General features: G+C 33.4%; 1 protein-coding gene across 3 annotated transcripts in view; it reads left to right on the plus strand.

Moving 5' to 3' along the window:
- Positions 1-13,107, plus strand: part of Pde8 (phosphodiesterase 8) — a 1,030,175-nt gene that overhangs the window by 707,475 nt on the left and 309,593 nt on the right. The gene's annotated exons all lie outside the window — the stretch shown is intronic.

The following is a 13,107-nucleotide window of genomic DNA, read 5'->3' on the forward strand; positions in this document are numbered from 1 at the left end:
ACTAAGTTTGGGTGGCAGAGAAACAACTCAAGGTGTTCTAATTCGATTTTAGCTGAGAAGCAACATTAGTCAAAAACAAAATTTCTTTTATCCTTATTTTTATTTTTATCAATTTTTTTGCTAAAAACTTATTATCCCTTTTTTCATTTAAGCTTTTTTATTTATACATGTGCTCCTCTCAAACATTGCGAATTTTTACTTTTTCTCACAATTTCCGGATTTTTCTTCTCATAGTTCATGTTACAGTACCACAGGAATGTAACTTTTTTTTAGAATATTATTTATCATTCTTCAGAGCAAAAGGTTAGTTTGGTATTACTAAATAGTAAAGACTGCTTTACTGATAGTTATTAATATCTTTACTTGTTTATGCTTTATGCCAATTTAATTTAATTTTAATTAACTTTAACACATGCTTCGTACACGCTAACAGACTCACCACAAATTATTTTAAATTTGATGTATTTGTCTCTTTCAATACGTACTCTCATTTCTACATATCCTACAACAATCGTACCAAGATACAAACATCCTGAACACTTTCATAAATAAAATCAGAAACTTCTCTATGACCTAGAACACCCCATCCCTCTATAAACTAAATAAGCAACTAACAGATAATATTATTTTTCGACAGGCTTTCAAGGATATTGTGAATAAATCCCATTATGATAAAGTGCTTTATATCAATACATCCCGAAATACAGATAGAGTTGACTGTTATGTCACTACCATTGATACAGTAATTGGCCAGTTAAGTTAAGTTTTTACTCGACGCAACTGTATAGACAGGTTTGACAGTCAAACTGCGTAGTATTAGATATTACATAAATACTCTTATCTAGGGATATCAAATAGTCCAGGTAATACCCTAACGAAGTTGTGCCAGGACGAGATGCCCGAGGGAGTAAGACCTTTGACACTTCTTCCCGTTACCACTCCGCGACGGTCGGCGCCCAACTAAAAAAATTTTCTCTGTCACACCAGATATCAGAATAAAAGGGCTGGTTAAGGCAAAACATCTCTCCTGGTGCCCTGCTATCATCCGATTCCCATTCTTTCTCTCACACATTCATTACCAAAACCACATCCACATGAACCACCACAGACTTTCAACCCCCTGCCTTAGCGAGACTGCCATTTCTCTCGCGTCGTCTGTCTCTCATTCACTACTATTTCGACCTGCTGCAGTCAGAACCTCACCGAGGTGCTACTCGTTCGTTTAAAAATGCTGTTGCGGGTTTTCTCTTCCCTTGTTCTTTTGAAGAGAGCAGCTCCTTGAAAAATATGTGGATCCGTATCTACCACCACTTATCACTCATCATTTTCTCCACCATTTCTCTCACGGAATCAAACATTCTGCAGTTACACTCTCTTTCAAACTTCTCTCTTTTTGAAGTTATACTTCTATACGCGCGCTCTACGTTGGAAATTTGTATGGGAGTGAATCTGTGAAATCATTACATATGTAAGATAATGAGTAAGAGAGAGACAGAACATATATTTTCTCTCTCTTCCTCTCTCGAATATAAAAATGTTCCTTTTCTATATATATTTAATATATATATTATATATATATATATATATATATACATATAATATTATATATAATATAATAAAATATTTATTAATATTATTATTTATGTGATATGTTATGCATTATTAATTAAATGTTCATAATTATATTAATCTTTTGTATTTCAAAATAATAATCTCAATAAATCACTGTATGACCCAGAACTGTCAATTTTGAAATACGTTTGTGTCATGTCCTCGGTAGTATAGTATTCAGTATCCCTGCCTGTCACGCGGGAGACCGGGCTTCGATTCCCAGTCGGGGAGGACTTTTTTATTAATATTATTACATCGTAAATTAAACACATGCGTAAGTAGAAAAGTTATGTATATTATTATCATTTTTAAATACTAATGAATATTGCATTTTAATTTGTATTGTATTATTATATTGAATTATGTTGCAGTGTATTGTATTGTATTTTTATATTAATAACAAAATAAACAATGAATTTTACTGCAGAGTATGTGTAAAAAAATTTTTGCATTCAACTCCTTTTATACATATATGAAAATAAAAATATACATTTTCATCAAAATATTGATTCAATCCTTTATTTACTATACTCCTATTACAGGTCAAATGTTGTTTATTAATTGTTAGTAAGTTGTTATTAATTCTGTTTCTCTTTCTGTTATGTCTTACCTATAGCATTACATATGTAATGATTGTGCAGATTGACTCCCAAAAAAATTTGTAACGGCGAATGCGTGTATAGAAGTGTAACTTCTACCGGCAGTCCCACTGGACTGCCACACCCGTTCTTTTGTCGTCCAACTCTCGTGTGTGTTACAGTACCTGAAAGACCACAGTAAAGGCACAGATCGGACTGTGCCCTCCTAAATTTTAAAATTAAGTTACGGAAGTACCCTCGGCCTGTAAGCATTTGCGTCAGATAATAATTCAGCTGCCTATACCTACAGTCCTCCCAGCTTTAAAGGGTCGGAATTAGTGACTTCGTCATCTCCGCCATATCACGTGCTGCCTCCCACTCTTGCTGCCACTAGCTGATTTAAACTAATCTCTCGGCCAGCTTTATTTTACCCACCTCTTGCTCTCCAATATTCCGCCCCCCATGACTATGAATCCTGGCCCTTTCACCTGCCAGCACATGTAAAGGAACACAGCCGGTGATCATCCACAGAGCGGCAGCTGATATAATCCTGTAGTCACATACTACTTGCAGCAGGCGCCTTGTTCTGTCGACGCGTACCATGTGCCTCTTGTAGGTTGGTATTTCTACCGCCTTACTCCAGACTGGGGCCGCGTAGAGGACGACCGACTGCACAACACCATGAAGCACCCTCCTCGTTTAGAAATTGGGTCCACAACTCCCACCATGGTGGAGAGTAATTCCCAGATACTTGACGTACTTTATGGGCGTCACTCCCGCTCCCTGGCACTTAAATACGACATTGTCTCTCTTTCTATACCCTCTCAGTACTACAGCCTCTGTCTTATCCTACGCGAGAAAAAGATCATGCTCGCTAATCTAATCCTCAACGAGGACACATGCACGCGTAATCCGCAGCAAAAGTTCCTCACTGTCCTGTGCCGCCACCAGCATAGCGAGGTCGTCCGCGAATGCGAAGGGAGTAAGTAACACCCTCCACATATACGCAGTTTAATGTTGACTACTAGCCAGGATGATAAAATACCTACAAGAGTTGGGATTGGATGCAAAGGATATAAGAATCATTGCCAATCTGTATTGGAATCAGACAGCAACAGTACGTCTTCAAAATTCCAACGAAACAGAAGATTTCTCCATTAAAAAAGGAGTAAGGCAAGGTTGTATACTGTCTCCAATGCTGTTCAATTTATACGTAGAAAAAGCCTTCGCAGAAGCAGTGGAAGACTCTAATAAGGGTATTAAAGTTAACGGCATATTTATTAATAACATCAGGTATGCCGATGATACAGCCATAGTGGCAGATAACATCGAAGATCTTCAATGCCTTTTGAATGATCTAACTCTTGCAAGTGAAGCTCGGGGTTTGAAAATAAATATCAAGAAGACAAAATCAATGATTATAAGTAGAAATGATTACCCCAACGCAAAGATATATGTCTCTGGAGAAGAAATCGAACAAGTCAGGCAATTCAAATACTTGGGATGTTTGCTGAATGAGGGTTGGGACCCCGAGAATGAAATAAAGAGCAGAGTTGAACAAGCCAGAAATGCTTTTTTGAGGCTTCGTAAGTTTCTGACTGATCGCAAATTGGACTTTAACCTCCGATACAAGATGCTTAAGTGTTACGTGTGGCCTGTTCTCCTGTACGGAATGGAAGCATGGACGTTAAAGGCCAGTTCCATTAACAAACTTGAAGTGTTCGAAATGTGGTGCCTGCGTCGAATGCTCAGAATATCATGGACGGACAGGGTCAGAAATGAGGAAGTACTCAGAAGAGCGGGCTTACAGGATAGGGAACTTTTTAATTATGTAAAAAGTAAGAAGACTGCATACTTGGGGCACATTATACGAGGAGAACGATACACTTTTCAGCAACTGATACTCGAAGGGAAAATAGAGGGTAGGAGAGGTCTCGGACGTAAAAAAATGTCATGGCTGCGCAATATTCGACAATGGACAGGAATCCACAGCTATGAAATGCTTCGCAATGCTGCTAAAAACAGAATTATTTAATCCTGACTATTTAACATCTCACCTGACAAGACGATGTACGGTGGACGCCTACGCAGAAATGCATGGCACCTTAAGAAGAAGAAGAAGACTAGCCAGGATGTTGACTACTAGCCAATGATTCCATTCTCTCGATTTTGGATTACTTCTACTGGGTGCGTTTGGATCAGTAAGAATTATTGTGTAAAAAGAATTATCTTCTCCTTCGTACGTTAATTGGGGTTGTTCAAGTACTTGAGTCGATGTAAGTTCATTTCCGAGCTTAACTGTCTTATCTGCCTTGTAAGTGGCTTGAAATAATTTATCTGGAACAGCTGATACGACATCAGGTGATACTTTATTGCTCTTAAATGCCTTACTGACTTCTACTTATATATAAAATGTTTTAAAAAATGTAATTTTTACTCGAGAGTAAAATACTTTTATTTTTAACATTGAAAATTAATATACTCGAAATATGTTTAGAAATAAAAATCATTTTAAAATATTTAGGATTGTTTTTTGAATCAATCCTATATAAACTTAAATTTTAAAAACTACTGAGAATGTTAAAAAAAAAGTTAAAATCTAATTGAGTATACTATATCCATAACATTTTCCATATTAAATTTTTATCGTATATTAGCTCTATTATCTCTAAAACAGTATATTTTATGAAGAAATTTATAATAATTTACAGTCGTTGAGTTGCGCCAAACGTAGGTAACTTAGAGTTGTTCTAAGCAATGCAGAGAGCTGAGATATCATTTCACTTAGTATTTCCTTAAAGTAACAAATAAAATCCAATATTATTCAATAATAACATCTCAAATTCAAGGTTATGATTCTAAATGAATTTTATTATTTATTCCACTTTTATTTTGCATGTGTTAGTAGTGAATAATTGTTAGTTTACGGGCAGACATACATTACGGGTTATTCCTCTCTTTACATATGCGGATGGGATTAATTCATGTTTAACACAAATCGTTTTATGGCGAAATGTTGAAACCGTTCGATTGAGCATTAACATAAGAGTACAGTGCAAAACGACTTATCGGCACAAATATTTTCAAAAATTTGCTAAATAAAACTGTATTTGTAAAATAAAACTGCATCCAAATACACAATGCATCAAACTTCTAGATAATTTCTGCAATTTTGTTGAGACCAAACATGAAATTAATTGTAGGTGTCTTTTCGGCTATACTGAATAATTACTTGAATCATAATTGGCTCAGAGAGCGCGCAATTTTGGCAACGAAAAATGTTAATGTTAATGTAATTAACTTCCAGATTCAACAGTTATTACCAGGTTATCTGGTATCTTTTAAATCAATCGACAGTATTGTTATTGAAGACGAGTTCGTAAATTATCCAAAAGAGTTTTTAAATTCTCTAGATATACCAGAGATGTCATCACGTATTTCATGATATTAGTGATGATAAACCACAGCAAAACGTGGCCGGGTCAGCTAGTTGGCGATCAGTGGCGTGGTTATACTGTCGTTCAAAACTGGATGATGATATTAAATATGACACACTAATTGATACAAATACTGTTAAAAAATTTGTTAAATCCATGAGAAATTTACAGATTCGCATTTTTATTTGACGAAATAGTTATAACCTAATTTCCAATAAAACAAGATAATTTTGGCAACATCGCCATTCGTCCGTTTTCTTCAATGATAAACTGCATACGAGAGAGGCCGAACGCTATACTATGTATTTCTTTTTGGAGGTAACCGCATAAGTGTGAAGATAAAAATTTGATATTCCAACTGTTTATGCAACACAAGAACGGGTACAAATAATAAAATGGTAATTTGGGGACAATTAAGTACAAGACACTATTAATTTATTTATTATGGCTTTTGAAAATATCTATAGAAAAAACTGTATTCATAAATTTGAAAAGTTTGACTGTACTAATGGCAGATGTAAAAAATGCGAAATTTCCATCAGATCAACCTCGCGAAAAGAAAATTTAACAAGAACGAGAAATTAGAGAAATTCAAGTTAGTGCATTGGCTAAAGAGACGCCGTGTTCAAGTAAACAAATTGCCGATGAAGTTGATTTGAATGCAAAAACAGTGAGGAATATTTTGAAAGGAAACAACTACGATTGTTATAAAGTGCAAACAACTCATTTGATTTGATTTCATTTTTATAGAACAAATTTTATACTTTTATACTAATTTTATCTTTTTTTTTGTTTCATTTTGATAGAACTAATTTTTATTTTCACACCTACTACCTACAAAAAATCTAAACAAAATTATGGTTTCCCAGATATTATTTGGAAAATACCAAATAATATCTTATTTTTAATTAAAAGACGTAATTTTTCGTCCAGTCTAAGTTTAATATAATACACCTACTCCTTCCTAATGCTTTACTAGTACTGTCTTTATTTATTATGCTTTATGAAAGACGAACCTACGAACCCATGCAATACGCGTGGCATACCAAACTAGTTCTGTTCTGCTCGTTACTACAGTATTAAAATCAAAGTATCGTTACTTTGACGACGCGACGTTGCTAAATAACTTTGTATGAAGCTTTTTAATTGTAGCGTAAAATGCAGTTTATTATTTTTATTAGAAATAAGGCACAATGTGACTTTAAAATAAGATTATTTTGATGTTTAGATTTTCAATTCGGAAATCGTACTTAAAATATGAAACATTAATAAATTTTATTTATATAAAACGATTTCCGAATTGGAAATCAAAATGTTAAATTTGTTAAATAAATAAAAGACAACAGGTCAAATAAAACCAATAAGTTTGGCAACGTTGAAATTCCCCTCTACTGTTGAATTTATTATTTCCACTAATGCATTTTCGACTATATAAAGGGGGGACCTAATATACCTTTCTCTTTTTAAACAGGAGTTTCTCACTCCATCTCACGTAAGGTCCATACTGACCATAAACTTTTACCTACACTGTATATATATCCATGTATACATTACATATACACAATAACAATATTGTTATTTTGGGATAATAATAAACAAATATTTTGAAACACAACTAGTATAAGCTGTTTTTATAAGTTATAATCCATATAATCTTTCCAGATTATCCTGAAACCGTTAAGCAACAGTAAACAGAATGATATACATAATATTCAACACACATATGACGAAATTATTGATACCAAATAAGTTTAGTTTTTAAAATATTTTCGTCGATTAGGCGTTAATTAGAAATAAAATTTTATACAAGGTATATAAGGTACAATTAGTACAAATAAACAGTACCACCGGTTATTTTCTTTGTCCTCTTTGCAACACACACAGGAGAGAAAAGAATGAATAGCAACCATAATATGTCGAATACCATAACGTCAACACATCCTCACGAAGGATAAAGGACAGAGGAGAAAGTACAATAGTTTGATGTTACAATAAGATATATAAATATATATATATATATATATATATATATATATATATATATATATATATATATATATATATATGTATATATATATATATATATATATATATATATATATATATATATATAACAAAATATTGATAGATTGGTATCAAAAGCCAACACATTCTGGAAGATATTTAAACTTTTTTTCAAATCATCCTACTCATCAAAAGTTTAATACAGTAATTGCAATGAAGAATAGGGTAAGGCATATTAGTGATGATAAATTCATAAACAGAAACTTAAATTTGCTGTTAAAAATCTTTGAAAATAATGGACAAATTGATATTTAACTCAGACATTTTTGACGGTCCCACTGATATCGGATCAGTACAAACAATCCAATATAAAAAACTACCATTAATAAAACAGTTAACACCTTCTGTGACCAGTTTATTTAAACAATTTACTAACATTAAAATTGTGTAATATAATTTATTAGAAAACCGACAACTGTTTTCTAAAGCAAAAGACAAGACACCAACTGTAAATAAAACTAATGTTATCTACAAACTACCTTGTTTGGATTGCCAGAGCTGTTATGTTGGCGAAACTTCTCAATGGCTAAAACAAAGGGTCACACAACACAAAAGTGACTGCACAAAGAAGAAGAATACATGTGCGGCAGTTGACCATTACTTAAAAACTGGGCATCAATTTGACTATCTAAATGTCAGGGTTCTACAGCAAGAGAACAATTACAAAAAAAGATTGTTTTTAGAAATGTGTCAAACTACTAAAGAAAAATATGCAGTAAATTATAAGGCAGACACGGAACAGTTCAAATAATTTTTATTTACAATTATATTTTAAATCACCCTGTATATTTTTAATATGTAATTTTATTGTGTTTTAATTGTTTCTTAGTTGTTTTTTTTTGCTAATAAAAAAAATTTAATTTAATTACTAGTGACTAGGTGCTTTAACCAATATTGTCAGTACTGTTTTGAATATATTATGTACAACATTTTTAAATATTTTTAACTCTAAATCTGTAAGTAAATCATTGTTTATTTGCCTGATGAAGCTGACAAAAAATCAGCGAAATATAGAGTAATAAAAGAAAAAAGAGTTTTTTTTAAATAACAGACCGTATACCCGACACACCAATCCAATATATATATATATATATATATATATTTCTTGCCGTAGACGTCTTCATAGTATCAATCTGGTTCCGAGGCTGTACATTGTTTCTTTGAGCAGTATTTGTTTTTACGATTGGTAGGTTGCTAACCTTGCCAATCACCCTCCACATTCTATCCGGGCTTGGGACCGGTTGTAGTAACCGCAGAGCTACGCAATCACCCCAGGCAGCAACTAAAAACGGATACCAAATGGGAGAAAAACAACTTAAAATAATCTGCTATGCAGACGACGCAATACTACTCTCTCAAAGTGAAGATGATTTAAAACGTATGCTGCACCAATTTAATATAACCGCCAGAAAATTTAACATGTTAATTTCCTCAACAAAGACAAAATTCATGGTTATAACAGCAAATTTACTAAGATGTAAATTGGAGCTGGAAGGTCAGATAATAGAACAAGTGATGGAGTTTAAATATTTAGGAATCACATTATCTAGCTACGGAAAGCTCGAAACCGAAGTGGAAGATCAAGTGAATAGAGCAAACAGAGCCGCAGGCTGCCTAAACGAAACAATATGGAGAAATAAAAATATCGGAAAAGAAACGAAAGGCAGAATTTACAGAACAGTCATCAGACCAATAATGACATATGCGGCAGAAACAAGACCTGATACAGAGAGAACAAAAAGGATGTTAGAAACAGCAGAGATGAAAACACTTAGAAAAATTGATGGTAAGACACTATGAGACAGAGCTAGAAGTACAGATATACTACATAGATGCAAGGTGGAGAACATCAAAAACTGGGTAAGAAATAGAAGAGTAGAATGGAACGATCATATAAGCCGAATGACAATAAATACAACACGCAAACAATGGAATGACAACTTACTGGAGGCACATTGAAAAACAGACAGAGTCATGTCTATATAAAAAGAAGAAGAAGAAGAAGAAGAAGAAGATATACAATGTTGTTGTTATACAAGGTTAGTCAATAGAAAAACCTGTTTAATCGTTTATGCAGTAAATGTTGCAAGTATTTGATTTAAAACTTAACGATTAACCACGTATTTTTGGAGAGGCCGTAGAACTTCGATTGTAAAGAAGAGTGTCTGTATTTAAACAAAATGTAAATCTCAGCGCTACAAAATACAAAACCTCTTTAAAGACTTACTAAAAATTTCACTACCAACTTCAGTCAAATGATTGGCTTTTTTTTTAATGACAATTTTTGGAAGCGATAGAAATATTACTGCGGATAATTTGTTTAGCTCTATAAGGTTGTTGAAAAGGTATTTGGTAGAAAAATTACATTTGTGAAAATACTCAAAAAGAATAAACCTAGATAGATATAATTCTAACCAATTTTTGCCAAATAAAATTCGTGTCGAACAATCATCGATCTATGGATTTAAAAGAAACGTGACACTTCTTTCGTATGGGCCTAAACGAAATAAAGCTGTGATAATGATTTTATCTATGCATATATCTGAATAAATTGATAGTCAAACTGGAAAACCCGAGATGATCCAATTCTACAACAACACAAAAGGGGGAGTCGATATTTTGGATCAAAAATGTGACTTTTTTTACTGATCGAAGAACAAGAAGGTGGCCTAGGGTTATTTTTTTCAGTGGCAATTCATTAAAGAATTAGATACTGATCTAATATCACCACATCTTCTTCTTCTTCTTCGTCTAGCCATTCACGTCCACATCTGAACATAAGCCTCTTCAAGTCTTCCTTTCCATTGTTTTTTATTGTACGCTACTTGTAGCCAATTTTTCCCGGCAGTCCTTTTCAGATCATCTGTCCATCTCATAGGAGGTCTGCCTCTGGGTCTTTTGTGTTGGTATGGTCTCCAGGTTAAAATTGATCTGTGCCATTTGTTTAGATCGCTCCTAGCTACATGTCCAGCGTATTCCCATTTCAACTTTAATGATTTTTGCACCACATCGGTGACTTTGGTTTTCTGTCTTATCCATGTGTTTGTTTTCTTGTCCTTAAGTGATATACCTAGCATTGCTCTTTCCATCGCGTGTTGAGTGACTCTAAGTATATTCATATTCTTTTTTGTGATTGTCCATGTTTGTGCCGCATAAGTTAATATCGGAATAATGCATGCATCAAAAACTTTAGATCTAAGATGTAATTGAATTTGTTTATTTCTGAGTATATAGTTCAGTTTACCGAATGCTGCCCAAGCTAACTTTCTTCTTCTTTTTATTTCTTCAGTTTGAATTTCCCTATTTAGTATTATTTTTTGTCCTAAGTATATATATATATATATATATATATATATATATATATATATATTCTTCAACTTTTTCTATAACTTTATCGTTTATTATTGTCACGGTGTCTTCGGAGTGCATGACTTTTGTTTTGTTTAAATTTATTTTCAGTCCTATTTTAGAAGATTCGGTATGTAGTTCTAAAAGCATGGTTTGCATTTCTTGTAGGTCAGTAGCTATCAGGATTATGTCATCTGCAAATCGTAGATTACTGAGGTAGCGGCCATTGATGTTTATTCCCTTATATTTCTAATTTAGGTTTTTAAAAACGTCCTCCAAAACTACAGTTTGGGTGATAAAGTATCTCCCTGTTTGACTCCCCTGTTTAATGGTACAGGGTTCGTGTGTTCATTTTCATTTAGGTAGTATGTAGCTGTAGCTTGGTTCATAGTTTCTTTTATTAAGTTAATATATCTGCTGTCTATTCTACAATTTTGCATTGCGTTTATTACGGCCGTGTGTTCTATGGTATCGAAAGCTTTTTCGTAGTCTACAAATACTAGGAAAACTGGAAACTTGTATTCGTTACATTTTTCTATTAATATTTTTGTGGTTAACAGGTGATCGGAAGTTGAATAGCCTTTTCTAAAACCTGCTTGTTCATATGGTCAAATATCACCACATATAAGACGACATTCTAACATTCTAACGACTAACATTTTCCGAGAGAATTGAGAGTTAGTTCAATTTTAAAAGAACCAATCCCAGTACTGACGATTCCTGTTGTAGATTATAAAAATAGACGATGTGGAAAATGTCCTAGGACCAAGGATAAAAAGACTTGCAAGTTTTGTATGGTACCTATTTTTTAGAATGTACAGATATAGTGTGTAAGGACTGTACAATTAAGTGAACTTTTTTGTTAAATTTTATATTTTAATGATAATATGTCTAAGACGTACATATCTTAGTTAATTTTAAACGAATGTTGGTAAAGTTTTTGTTTTTTGCCTAATTTTCTATAAATAATTTTTACCTACAACTAAAAATACTTTTAATTTTGTTTAAAGTTAAAATGATTTCAAAATATACAATTCAGTGTAAAACAATCGACTCAAAAGCGTAATTTGAGATTACACTTTCGGTTTCCATGTAAAAAGTATAAAAATAAAAAGATGTAATGTGGAAACTTTATTATTAAACTTACAAAAACTGCTATTGCATTATTTGGAAGGCGTATTATAAAAACAATATGTATTACGAACAGAGTTTCCTAAATATTTATCATTGCAACTAACGCAAGAAAGACGTTATGGACTGAGAAATCATCGATTACAAAATAAATTTCTTTATTTTTAAGTATTTGATATTACCAGCCCTACTCCTAATTACACTTTCCAATCGATTTCGCATGGATCGGATGACTTTTCTAAGAAATTTTTAAGGCATTGCTTCCCATTCATCATTAAGCGCAGCTCTCAATTCCATTATGCTCCTTGGTGCATGAATTTTGTCACGGACCGTTCATTTAAGCTCATTTTAAATATGCCCTATTGAATTTATGTCCAGGATCAACGCAGACCAATTTATTGTAGGTATACCGCTCTCAGTCAGATAGGTGTGGTGACTAGTGCGATAGGATATTTTGCATTATCGTGCATTAAAATAAAGAAATTACGAATAAATTCGGCGTATGTAACCACATGTTCCTTAAAATATCTCTGATGTAACGATCCGTCGTTAAACCTCCTTTACGTCCTCCACCACGCACGAAAACCAACTCGGTTTTCCCATCCATGGAAATGTCTGCCCAAAACATACAGGATCGCCTCCATATGAGACAATTTCTTTAAAACATTGAGCAAATCTCTCTCCTTCTATAAACTCAACGCTCCTTGTCGTTGCCATGTGGTCAGATTCTATTTTCGTCTGAGAATAATACCTGACTCCATTGATAATCGTCCCATTCCAGACGTTTCCGAGCAAATTCTAATCGTCTTTGATTCTGGGTTAGCTTGGGACCCGGAAGCTCAGGTTCTCAATCTGGTACGTCCCGAGTGAGAGGAGTAGGCAGATTGAGACCGAGAACTCGAACGGAACCGTATCACTCTTGAAAATGGCTCCAAAAT

This window comes from Diabrotica undecimpunctata, chromosome 8 (genome assembly GCF_040954645.1).
Source record: "Diabrotica undecimpunctata isolate CICGRU chromosome 8, icDiaUnde3, whole genome shotgun sequence".
Taxonomy (NCBI): domain Eukaryota; kingdom Metazoa; phylum Arthropoda; class Insecta; order Coleoptera; family Chrysomelidae; genus Diabrotica; species Diabrotica undecimpunctata.